This window comes from Vespula pensylvanica, chromosome 1, assembly GCF_014466175.1.
Source record: "Vespula pensylvanica isolate Volc-1 chromosome 1, ASM1446617v1, whole genome shotgun sequence".
NCBI lineage: Eukaryota > Metazoa > Arthropoda > Insecta > Hymenoptera > Vespidae > Vespula > Vespula pensylvanica.
The window spans coordinates 3,713,873-3,724,920 of record NC_057685.1 but is presented as its reverse complement, the minus strand read 5'-3'; the positions used below and the strand labels follow the sequence as shown (position 1 = coordinate 3,724,920).

The following is an 11,048-nucleotide window of genomic DNA, read 5'->3' as shown; positions in this document are numbered from 1 at the left end:
GAGAAAAAAGGAAAAAGAGGAAAAAAAAAGCAGAAAAAAAAAAGATAGTTACGCACTAAATTGCACGCGATTTTCTTCGAACGAAAGAGAATACAAGATAGGAGGAAAGAGAGAGAGGAGAGAGAGAGAGAGAGAGAGAGAGAGAGAGAGCGAGAGAGAGGTATTCGGTAGGTCGTTATTATCGTCGATCGAAGGCGGAACGTTGCAAAATGGATTTTGACCTCCTCGTCGCGCTCGCGTCTCGTCCTCTTCATCGTCGTCGTTGTCATCGTGTCATCGTCGTCGTCGTCGTTAGTGTCGACGTGTGCGTCGCGACTGAAAACGAACGCGTTATTACTTTCTCCACTTCCTTATTATTATTATTTTTTTTTTTTTCGTTTTAAAAGTAGTTTCGGCATTTGAGGTGCTACTACTCTTTCAAAAGGTGTTTCTCTCTTTTTCATTTCTTATTCACAACGATCGAACGAAATTGTCTCTCTCTCTCTCTCTCTTTCTCTTTCTGCTTTCGTTTATTTTTTAATGAGAGAAAGAGAGAGAAGGAGAGAGAGAGAGAGTACGACAGAGTCGATAAAATCGATTTCGTCTTGCGATAGGTCGCGGAGTCATTGGTGTAGAATGACAACAATTAGAAAAAAAGATCGATTCCGCGGTGATCGTCGATCGATTCGAATCTCTCTTCCTTGTTCTTGTTTTTTTTCTTTTTTTTTTTTTTTGTTTCATATAACCGTACTGGGAATGATTTGGATGATTAGATGGGAAGGGGATATGCGGCGGTAGGTGTAAAATAAGCGCGAACTAATCGAGTCGTGGTCGGCCGACGGACGCACGGAGAAGCCCTTGTCAAATGAGCGTTAAAGTGGTGTTTTCGACGACGTTATGTGTGCTTTGCGCGCGAAAGAGAGAAAGAGAGATAGATGGATAGATAGAGAACAAACGAACTAGAGAAAAAAGAGAGAGAAAAGACGTGGCGCGTTCAGTCTACCCTATCGTGCATCGTCATCTTGACGGGACAAAGAAAGGTGCGAGGAGTAGGGTGAAGGGCTCTGAAAGTCGAGCCTCGCCCTAATATTCTTCATTTGTCTCGGTTTTCTTTTTTCTTGTTTATTTGTTTGTTTGTTTGTTTGTTTGTTTGTTCGGCTTGTTTTTTATTTTTTATTTATTTATTTATTCGTAAAAAATTTTTCGAACTAATTGTCATCGTAAGAGATAGATTGATAGATAGATAAGTAGAGAGAGGGAGAGAGAGAGAGAGAGAGAGAAAGAGTTTTAAATGTTACGATCGTAATAATGATTCGATCGATCGAGGATTAAGATTATCGAGAAATTAATTCTACTTGCGTGACGGTTAAAAGTAGTTTCTTCACGAGGATTGAAAACCACGTGCGCTCGAGAAAGCGTGTAGCCTCGTTTACGCGTGTTGGTACGTAAGAGTACACATGGATACGTTCGTTCGTGTACATGTGTGATAAATATATATATATATATATGTATGTATGTATGTTTATATATATATGTATTCATTTCCTCGAATTTGCGTGCGCGCAATGAAATTGAACGGATAAATAAAATGGCGGCGTAGCTCGCGCCTAACCTATACCGTACACATATATCTCTATCATCTAATTTATTTTATGTTATCGCGTGAGAAGAGATTATTAAAATAAGTATATGGTGTAGGAGTTGTCGAATAAATAACGCCGGTTAAAGATTATTTTTCCGCATTTTCTTACTTCTTTCTTTTCTTTTCTGTTCTTTTTTGTTTCTTTTTTCTTTCGATTTATTTATTTATTTTCTTTGTTGTTTTTTTTTCACTCGGAATGAAAAAAGATATTGATTCCGAATTATTTATTCGCGTAAAACAACGGTGGTTATCTTATCGATGAAAAAAAGAAAAGGTAGGTCATCTTTATTTTGTGAGATCTCGTTTTGTAGATAACGATGTAAATATTTCGATAGATCGACCGATGGACAGACATAATTATTATCGGCGCGGTCGTTTAAAAACGTGTCGATTCTGCACGAACGAACGTTTATAAAATCTTTCGTACGGTTGATCAATATTTTTACAACGCTAACGAGACATTTGCATTCTTTACGATTAAAGAAAGAAGAAAGAGGGCGGGGAAAGAAATAAATAAATAAAAAAAATAAATAAATAGAAGAGAAAAAAGAAAAACAGAAAAATAAGAAAACAATGGATCTTATGTAGCGTCACATCAACCATTGTTACATCGACAAAACGATCGATCTTATTTTTTTCTCATTTCTCGAGTAGCTTTTCATTAAAAAAGAGTAAAAACATATATATATATTTATATACATATAATATATATGTGTATATATATTTGTGTTTGTATACACACACACACACACACATATATATATATATATAATTTAGAAAAATTTTTCGGCAAAACGATAGATAAAGAGGAAGAAGAAGAAGAAGGAGAAAAGGAAGAAGAAAATTAAGATGGAGAAGGAAGAAGGGAGTAGAGAGTAGGGAGTAGGACCGGTCCAACTTGTGCCAAACGTATCAGCAGCGAGAGTCCATTTTCCTTTTATCGACAAAATCAATGGTATTCTCGTGAAACGGTGTGTGTTACCCTCATGAAACGGGCCACCTGCCAAAATATTTCCTGACCTAGAAGGCATTCGTAAGAGTCGATGAAACGGGGTAAGACGAGAATTTGGAAAGAGAGATAGATATAGAGATAGAGATAGAGATAGAGATAAAGATAGACAAGAAGATGGATAGATAGATAGATAGAGAGAGAGAGAGAGAGAGAGAGAGGAACTTGAGTGGGAGTGACAAACGAAAATCTATAGAAATTCGGACGTGTCCTGTTGTATCTTTAATCGTCGCATTCGTAATCGAACGTACACGGAGATAGGATCGTTTCGTCGCGAATTTTTCTATTCGATTAAACGACTAAACGATCGCAGTTAAAACGTTTATCTAAAGTAAAGTGAGTTTTCTGAGATATTTCGAGGAGAGAAAGAGAGTTCGTGAAGAAGAGAATAAGGAGGAGGAGAGGAAGAAAAAGGGTTTGGATTGTTAACAGGGAGATTAAAAAGAAACGTTTTAGTGTTCTCTCTCTTTCTTTCTTTCTTTCTTTCTTTTTTTCTTTCTTTCTCTCTCTTTCTCTTTCTTTTTCTTTCTTCTTCGGCCATTTTCTTTATCGCGATAAATCGTCGCGTTATCCAATTAATCTTATACGACCGAGTTGATCCCTTAACGATCAAAGTTTTTAGAAAATAAGTAGCGAAGCCGGACTTTAATTGCTACGTTTTACCTACCAACTAACGACGACGACGACGACGACGAGGACGACGACGACGACGACGACGACGACGACGACGACGACGACGACGACGACTACGACGACGACGATTATGACGATTACGACGATTATAACGACGACCGACTTGGTTTAAGCCTTTCTAATTATAATAAAAAAGAAAAAAAAAAGGGAGAGAAAGGAATTTTTTTTTGTTTGTTTCTTTCTATTTTCTTTTTTTTTCCCTTTTTTAATGAATATTACAAAAAATATATTATTTGAAAATGATATAAAATTAAAAAAAAAAAAAAAAAAGAAAAAACGTTCTCTTTTTTTTTCTATCAATATTATTACAATATTATTTTATTCAGATTTCATTTGATTGATTTTAACTTTTCATTCATTTCATTTCATTTGATTAATATCAATTTTGTTCTTTAGATTGAAATTGTCTTTTAAATTTCGACAATCTCCTTTCAATTTTATATTTCGTTATTTAAATATATTTATTTGTTCTTTCCTTTTCCAATAAATTTTTTCAATATGTATTTCACGTCGATACATTTTTACGCAGCCGATTTGTACCTAACTCCATTTCTACATAACTGACGAAGGTCATAGTCACAAAGTGATCAATGAGCTACGTCCTTGCGTCGTTCGGCGTCGTAACATAACCTATAGACTTCGTTCTCTCTCTCTCTCTCTCTCTCTCCCTCCTTTCTCTCTCTTTCTCACGTGCGGTCATATGTATACACTTTCTTTCTTGTTCTCTCTTACACACGAACGTGTATCTCTTTCTCTATCTACCTATCTATCTATATTTCTCTCTCTCTCTCTCTCTCTCTCTCTCTCTTTTTCTCTCTCTCTCGACGCGCCTTCAACATAATGCGCTTCCTCCTCGAACGTTAGTCCGCAGTCCGACTCTCTCCGGTCTTTACGAACGAATCAGATCGCTCGACGTTTCACGGCAAAATTGGATTGCCCGAATTACGCGAATCATTTCGATAATATACATATACATACATATATATATATATGTGTACATATATATATATATATATACATAAATATAGCTGTATATATGTACATATGTAAATATATCGAGTGAGTCATTAACAACTCGATTATCAACTCGATTATCTTCGTTGGTTTTGGTTCAACGAAACAAATGTTGAGAACAAAATTGCACTATTTCGGTGTGATACCAATTTGACAATGGGAAGAATTTTTTCTCAAGGTCACTATTTGGTTTTACTTTATTTATTTGTCAATTTTTGCTTTCTTCCCGCGCGCGTGTAATGTCAAGGTCATCGGTAATTTTTTCTTTCTTTACAATTTTTCTTTTCTTCCTCCTCTTCTCTTCTCTTCTTTTCTTTTTCTGTTTTAATGGGAATTAATTTCACGTGTCATTCTGTATAAATGAGAAAAAAGTATTGGAATAGAAAATGTCGAAAAATGAGATCAGTTCGCTAGATATTTCTCCTCTCTTGCACATTTTTTTTTAATTGCAATGAACAGAAAAAGAAGATATGGCGTTTCTGTTACAGTTGCGAGAACCATCAGACATTTTTACAAAAATATCTCGCGGATTAATAATTTTTCGACTTTTTAGCTCTAATATTTCCTTTTTTTCATTCAGTGGTACGAGGAATCAATTAATGGGAAAAAAAATCATAGTGTTCCAATTAAAAAATATATCGATTACCTCTCGTAAAAAAAAGGATTTTTCAGAAAAAATTTTTTCCATTGGCAAATTGAAATAATGTGTAATGTTTTGCCTCGAATATTTTTTTTCTCATAAGAGCGAAAACAACGAAGATATTTTAGGTTATCGACTCACCCTGCAACTATATATGTATATATATATATGTATGTATGTATGTATGTATGTATATAGCATACACGTAGATCGGTCGAATAAAAATCTTTTTGTATCTTAGAAAAGTCTCAGGAGACATCGATTCTCGTCTGTTAGATTCAATGAAAAGTGAAGAGAATAAGACGGGGGATATTACTATCACGTGGGGATTTACACATCGACACAGTGTTGGAAACATTGTTTTGAAAGACCATTTAGATATAAACGAAAAGAGGGACAGTAATATAGGTCGTTGAAATATTATCGTGACGACGATGCGTCATCGTCGAGATCTTTGCGAAATCTTTTTTGGAGAGAAAAAAAAAAAGAGAACGAGAATGATGGAGGATAAGAAAGAACATCAACGATTAAATAAAACGAGAGATTCGTCGGAATAGCGTTGGTTACATAAAAGAGGGCGAGTTGTTAAAGGTGAAAGAAAAAGAAGAAGAATAAGAAGAAAAAGAAGAAGAAGAAGAAGACGAAGAAGAAGAAGAAGAAGACGAAGAGAATCGATTCGATCAATCGATTCTACTACGAATAATTTACTGCCTGACAATGAGAAAGCAACGAATTTATACATTTCTTTCCTTTTAATTATTGCCTGGTAATCGTCTTTCTTTCTAAACCTTTCTGAATCATTCATTTATTTATTTATTCATTGCTCGTTCATTTCACATCGCTATCATCATTAATTCTCAACGTTCTCTTCATTCGTCCAGATACAATATTAAGAAGATAAAAACTTACGAGTAAATAAAATAAAAAAAGAAAGATAATTAAAAAAAAGAAAAAAGAGAAACAACGAGAGGGAGGTCATCGAAGATAGAGAGATAAAAACAAATAAAAAGATAAAAAAAAAAAAAAGGAAAGTTGTCAAGCTAGAAAAGTGCGTAAATGCCCTAAATGAGCGATGACGACGAAAGGGTGATAATAGGAGGCGAGGTGTCTTTGCGTAAGTCACGTTGGGAGGAAGAAGTGAAAAAAAAGGTAGAAGAGGAAAGCGAGGAGGAGGAGGAGGTGGAGGAGGTGGAGGTGGAGGAGGAGGAGGAGGAAGAAGAAAAGGAAGAAGAAGAGAAGGAAGAAGAGAAGGAAGAGGAAGACGAAGAGGAAGACAGCGACAGAGGAGGTGAAGAGGGTGAAGCTCTCGACTCCTGTGAACTGGCGCCCCACAGTGCAATGAGTGTGGGGGCTGGCAGGGTCGACTCCCCCAGCCCCCAGGATATTAGGCTCCTCCATGATCTCGTCGAGGACCTTGCCAAGGAACAAGAGGAGAAAATCAGACCGCGTGCCGAACAGGTGAGCTTAATACCATCGATCGGATTCACTCTTATCGTGTTTTTAAATATCTATGTACATATGTATATGTATGTAGATACATCTTAAGATCTTTACTTTATTCGAGAGTTTCGAAGTTGTTGAAAACTCTTTAAAAAGAAACTTTCTCTCTTGAGGGAGAGAGAGAGAGAGGGTACAAAGGTTGGAGGTCGACAATAATTTGAGAAGATTTCTCTTTGAATCACGTTCAAATATTTTTTTTTTTTTGTTTAATATTATAATGTGATAAAATATGAAAGGGATATCGAGAAGGATGAAGGAAGAGTGGAGATTTTATTTGATATAATATGTGTATTATGTAGTTGAATGTATTTATATAGATTATATTTATACATAGATTTTATGTATATTTTATATATACATTTATATTGCATATTATATGAATTATATATTATATATATGTATATGTGGATACATATAAAATATATTAATATTTACTAAACTAATATAAATTATATATAAATTATATATATATATTATACAGTTTATATTATATATATATATAAATTAATATATATATAAATATATAAATCTGTTGAACGTTTACTTAAGATACTATTAACAAGAAGAAAACTTTAATTGAAAAGAAGTTGAGAAAAGTATGAAGTTTGAAGTAACCATCGAGTCGACAAGAATTAAAAATGAATCGATTTTTTCTTACATTTGATTTAAGTTTTTTGTTTTCAGTTTCTTTCTCTTTCTTTTCTTTTCTTTTTTTTTTCATTGAAGAAGAAAAAAAAAACGGTCTCGTATCACCTTAACGGAAGTTAAGAAAATTAATATTGGAAAAAAAGTTTATTAATTAAAGATAATCGAAGTGAAAATTCTAATCGTGTAATTAAACTTTGAATACGAACGATGATATCTAACAACTTTTGACTACTATTTTTATATACTTACTCGAAAGAAAACGAGATTTTCAATATTGAAAAAGAAAAAGAAAAAAAAGAAAGGAATCTAATACAATCGTAATGGGTTATCCCTTTAGTAAAACTGTAAAAAAGAGAGAAAAAAATTAGATAAAAAAAAACAAGACAATCATAAGATTCTGTCTGAATGATATTTAAATAAGTAGTAATAGTAATGAGAATAGTAGTAAAAATAGTAGTAGCGAGTAATAGCAAATATGGTATAGTTAGGCGATGCCGATATAAAGTACAATGTGAAATAAGTAGACTTTTCGACAGATATTGTGCTATAAGAACAAAGGAAAAAAAGAAGAAGAGTTGATGAAGGGATTGGTGGGTGGGTGGGTGGTAGGAGGGGATTATGAGGATAGGATTGCGAGGATGAGGGACGAAATCAAGATAATTACGACGATGTAACGAGCAATGCAGGATATACATTCGTAATCTATTGTCGATAGTATCTTGCAAGAAAACAAAGGTTAAAAGCAAAGATACTTGCCACGATATCTCGATCGATAAAGAAGCTTGAATATCGACATACGTATGTACATAATTAAAAGAGAGAGAGAAAGGGAAAGGGAGGGAGAGAGAAAGAGAAAAGGAGGGTGAGTTAGGGAGTAGGATTTAGACAAGAATGAGGACAGAAGAGACTTATCTAACATATACTATTATATTTCTTACAATGGAAAAGAAAAGAATAGAGATATCTCGATCGCGAGTAATAGCTTTTTAAATCTATATGGTGCGAGTTTGTCAACAATTTATAAGTACGATTTTTCAATCTCGCTGAATGGCGCGGAAGTTAGAAAGAGACAGATAGACAAATGAGTGAGTTAGAGAGTTAGAGAGAGAGAGAGAGAGAGAGAGAGAGAGAGAGAAATATATGAATTCTTTTACGGATATTTGCTTTCGACAGGATAGAAATTTATATTATCGAGGAATGCATATCGATAAGTCGAAAAGTTGAAGGAGAACATGTCCGGAAGTTTGACCCGGTTGTTGTTGGCTCGCGAAGCAACGAACAGACCCTGATTTACTCGTAAATCATTGATTAGCTTAGGTAGAAACGGAATTGAAGAGAAATGATTCGGGGAAACTCAGCATGTACTTCTCTCCATAGATAGGAGTCCTCTTGCTTACTTGCTTGCTTGGTTGTTTGCTTTATCGTAACGAATACTCGATTTACTTTATTCGCTCGAATAAATCTATCATTATTTTCTACTATCTAACTTTCTTATTAATCGAAAGAAAAAGTATCGTAGGGTAGATATAATGAGAGAGAGATAGTGAGAGAGAGAGAGAGAGAGAGAGAGAGAGAGAGAGAGAGAGAGAGAGATTCTTTCATCTTATTTTATATTTAAGACGAAGATATTTTATTGTTGATTGATTCAATGTGAAAATTGAGAAAAAGATATATATGTATGTATATATGTATGTACGTATGAATTACTAGAAACGTATAAATAATATAAGAATAGAAAATAGATATAGAAATATAGGTGTATATAATATAGGTATATACAAAAATGCAAAAATTAACGTGGAAGAAAAGGTGAAGAGAAAAAGGTTGCATTATAGTAAAATTTAATAGGGAAAGTAATGAGAAATTGCAAAGAAATAACGATTTTAAAGATAGTGAAGAAAAAAGTGAAAAACAAGGTAGGAACGCAAAGGTATAATAATTTAGAGAGAGAGAGAGAGAGAGAGAGAGAGAGAGAGAGAGAGAGAGAGAGAGAGAGAGAGAAGAATAGGCACTTTTATTACACAAAAATTTCATAGGGAAAATAACGAATATAGCAAAAATATAATAACTAAGGGATGATAATAAAAATAGTAAAAAAGTCAAGAAATCAAAGTAGAAATACGAAGGTGAAATTACCTAAAGATAAAAAGAAAGAGAGAGGAATAGACACTTTTATTATACAAGAATTGATATGAATATTAATGAGGAAATCAAAAAGTAAAAATATAATAAATACATGACGATAATAAAGATAGTAAAAAGATCGAAAAATCAAGGTAGACGTATAAAGACAAAATAACCTGGAAAGAGAGAAAGAGGAGTAGACACTTTTATTATACAAGAATTTAATAGAGAAATTAACAAGGGAATGAAAAAGTAAGAATATAATAACTAAGTGACGATAATGAAAATAATAAAAAAAGTCGAAGTAGACGTACACAGGCGAAATAACCTAGAAAGAGAAATAGAGAAATAGAGAAAAAGAGAACAAGAGAAAAAAGAATTGCACTTTTATTACACAAGAATTTAATAGTGATATTAATGAAACAATAAAAAAGTAAGAATATAATAAATAACTAAATGATGTTAAAAAAAAGAGCAACAAATTTGAAAATTTGAGAAAGACGAGATAAACAGGTAGTACTTTACTATTACTTGATGACAGAGAGAGAAACATAGAGATAGAGATAGAGATAGAGATAGAGATAGAGATAGAGATAAAGACAGAGATACATAAATAGATAGCTAGATAGCTAGATAGATAAATAGATAGATAGACAGAAAACTAGAAACTAGACTAAGAAACTAAACTAGAAACTAAAATAATCTCGATGAATAAATCGCGAAATAAGCATAGATAATACGTAGAAAGCTGAAATTATTATAACTAGGAATAGAAAAAGTGAACGAGAGAGGGGGGAGAGAGAAGGGTGGTATAGTTGGAATGTAGGTCGCGGCCTCGGGGAAAATACGGGGGCGACGAAAGTCGGACGACAGAGAGGGATGGTAGAATGGGTGGTGGTTTGGCCGACAGAGCGACGCCAGGCGTCGTTCGAACAGACTGTACGTCGTTCTCCTCATCCTCATCTTCATCCTCCTCATCCTCCTCCTCCTCCTTCTCATCCTCATCATTTTCATCACCCTCATCCTTATCTTGTCTTCATCTTATCCTCATCGTGTTCTCATCGTTTTTGTCGTTTTCGTACGGCATAAATGCTAGCTAATTCGTTTAATTTCGAAACATAGTTTAAAACATAGATAATATTTTGATTGCGCTTGGTTTTCGTTGAATTCCGCGCGACGTCTCCGTTGTCGTCGACGATTGGCGGTAGTCGGTTCGACGCGTTGCTTTTCGTGGCGTCGCAGGCGCAGAATAGGAAGCTTGCGCGTACGCGCCGAATCAATAAGAACGGAAACCAGTACAGGTGGGTCGTCGTCGGCGTCGTCGGCGTCGTCGCCGCCGCCGTCGTCGTCGTCGTCGTCGTCGTCGCCATCGTCGCCGTCGTCGTCGTCGTCGTCGTCGTCGTCGTCGTCGTCGCCGTCGTTATCGTCGTCGTCGTCGTCGTCGTCGTCGTCGTCGTCGTCGTCGTCGTCGTCGTCGTTGTCATCGTCATCGTCATCGTCATCATCATCATCGTCGTCGTCGTTGTCGTCGTCGTCGTCATCGTCGTCGTCGTCGTCGTCGTCGTTGTCGTGGTCGTCTTCGTTGTTTTTGTCTTTATCGTCGTCTTCGTTGTTTTTGGTTGTCTTCATCGTCCTCGTTGTCCTCGTCGTTTTTGTCGTCGTTGTTGGCGTCGTCGAGGACGGTGCGCGTTTTTGGTCCCGCTACTACCGTCGAGGCGCGCGTATCGAGAAACGCCAAGAAGAAGGAGAGGGAAAGAAAGAGAGAGAGAGAGAGAGAGAGAGAGAGAGAGAGAGAGAGA

General features: G+C 35.3%; 1 protein-coding gene and 1 long non-coding RNA gene across 23 annotated transcripts in view; both read left to right on the top strand.

Annotated features, from left to right (window-relative positions):
* The window catches only part of LOC122630090, a 7,257-nt gene extending 1,106 nt beyond the window's left edge, over positions 1–6,151 (top strand). Inside the window, exons 2-3 of one of the 2 annotated variants that reach the window (XR_006327409.1) lie at positions 5,219–5,743; positions 5,859–6,151. This is a non-coding gene — a long non-coding RNA (uncharacterized LOC122630090). Of the gene's footprint in view, positions 1–5,218; positions 5,744–5,858 lie in introns of those variants that run through there. The other variant, XR_006327405.1, reaches the window with a different exon arrangement.
* Positions 1–11,048, top strand: part of LOC122629946 (potassium voltage-gated channel unc-103) — a 130,215-nt gene that overhangs the window by 79,174 nt on the left and 39,993 nt on the right. The window lies entirely within an intron of this gene.